Source organism: Coenobita brevimanus, chromosome 80 (genome assembly GCF_032717465.1).
Source record: "Coenobita brevimanus isolate Jiangsu-jjx chromosome 80, ASM3271746v2, whole genome shotgun sequence".
Lineage (NCBI taxonomy): Eukaryota > Metazoa > Arthropoda > Malacostraca > Decapoda > Coenobitidae > Coenobita > Coenobita brevimanus.
This window is the reverse complement of record NC_137033.1, coordinates 51643009-51645134: the sequence shown is the minus strand read 5'-3', so window position 1 is coordinate 51645134 and position 2126 is coordinate 51643009. Positions and strand designations below refer to the sequence as shown.

Genomic DNA, 2126 nt, shown 5'->3' with positions numbered 1-2126 from the left:
CAAATCGCACCATACCTGTTCATCAAAATCGTTAACTGCCTGTTTTCTGCATAAAGGAGGAAAAATTTGAAAAAAAAAAAAAAAAAAAAAAAGTCAAGCCGTAGGTCACTTGCAACTTTAAGCACAAGGTTCATATTAACGCCATGTTCGAAGCAGGCTTACTACATACAGCAGTTGGTGTATCTCAGACTCATATAAACAGGAACACTCCGAGTACAATACCCGCACGCAACAAAATATCTAAGGACATAGCATCTGACTTTGCCGTATGAGCTTGATTTAATCTCACACTAAATGTTCTCATCCTTGTCTAGCCCTCAACCATTCCACAAAGTCTGGTCCAAATAAGATAAAACATTTAAGTTGACCTTGACGTATAGCCTAGATCTGAAAAAAATGGGAGAAATGGAGTTCCCCCGAGCTAAGCCCTGTATTGGACTATATAGCCCCGCTAGGGTTACAGGAGCGAATACCACTCCCGGCACGGCAGCCCGGGCGAGGCTCGAACTCGCAATCCCCCGATTATGAGTCCGGCGCGCTACCACTGTGCTACCGCGCCCCCCGCCTAGATCTGAAGGTAACAAAAATAACATCGCCTAGAATAATGAATAAAACCATCTCAAGGTAACACGAATAAAACCGTCTAACAGTAACAAGAAATCCACTCTCGGCCACATTCACTGTATTTTATTTTGTTGGGGGAGTAGACTTCCTCTGTCACTGTATCTAAATTCGTCACTTATTCCCTGATTTACACAAACACTTCACATGCTTTTTATTCTCCCTGATTTTCACTCTCACTCGCTTTAACTCACTCATGCTCACACTAACCCTTTTTCAGTAGCGCTTTAACCATTTTTCACTAGATCACTCACCCTCTCACAGACTCATTCACTCACACTCTCATTGACTCGCATATTTCACCCTCCCCATCCTCATTCTTTTTGTCTCTTACACTACCAAGGTTTAAATAAAAGCTGTAGAGACGAGTGACTCCCAAAGAGCTAATTTAAAATGCTAATTAAAGTTTGCCAATCTGAGAGAGAATTCACACTTAACATGTGGATTGGAAGCCCTAGTTTATTTCTTGTTACTGTTAGACGGTTTTATTCGTGCTACCTTGAGATGGTTTTATTCATTATTCTAGGCGGTTTTATTTTTGTTACCTTCAGACGGTTTTCTTGCCACCACTGGACGGTTTTATTCTTGCTATCTTCAAACTGTTTTACTATTCCTTCCACTAGACGGTTTTACTTTTCCTTCCACTAGACGGTTTTATTCTTGCTTCCATTAGACGGCTTTATTTTTCATTCCATAGACAGTTTTATTCTTGCAGCATCCAGACTTTTTTTTTCCTGCCTCCAGACGGTTTTATTCTTCCTTCCACTAGATATTTTTAGTCCTGCTAATGGCAGACGATTTTATTTTTGATACCACCGGACGATGTTAGTCTCGTCACCCCCAGATTAAATTTATTGATGCTGCCCCAAGACGATTTAAGTCAAGATACCGACGATTTCATTCAGTTTAAATGATGCTAAACGAACTGGCGGTATTACTGTAGGTATCGCCTTCATTAAACCCTCCTCAGTGTACGAGTCCTGCCCCCAAAACTACCCAGTCTCGTTGGGAGGTAACAGGAATAACCCAAACGAGGCGTCATAGGGATGGACAGGTTATAATACAAGCGGGTGTCAGCTACCTTCGTTGTGCAGGAGAGAGAGAGAGAGAGAGAGAGAGAGAGAGAGAGAGAGAGAGAGGGTGCAGAAGAAATCTACCGTTATTACCTCTCTCTCTCTCTCTCTCTCTCTCTCTCTCTCTCTCTCTCTCTCTCTCTCTCTCTCTCCACCATCATCATCCTATTTCCACGTAAGGATGAAGTGAGGTATGATCCAGAAAAGAGAAATATACAAAAGTGGAAGAAACTTTCACAGCATGGCCAGTGAAAATTATTACAGTCTTTCTATCATCTTTCAAGCCTTTGGAATTCTTTCACTCTTTCACGCCAAATTAGCAAATTCCTAAGAAACTTACGGCTGTTTTAATCCCTTGGCTGCGGAGAGACTGTGAGCTGCATAAAGTCGCCCGCTTCAGGCAGGAACAAATTAGGGAGGTGCTTTATTGTC

The 2126-nt window shown here is 42.0% G+C and overlaps 1 non-coding gene across 1 annotated transcript; it reads right to left on the bottom strand.

Annotated features, from left to right (window-relative positions):
* Nucleotides 1-487: 487 nt before the first annotated feature.
* Nucleotides 488-559, bottom strand: TRNAM-CAU (transfer RNA methionine (anticodon CAU)). Its single transcript has one exon. It is a non-coding gene; the product is annotated as a tRNA-Met (tRNA).
* Nucleotides 560-2126: the final 1567 nt, after the last annotated feature.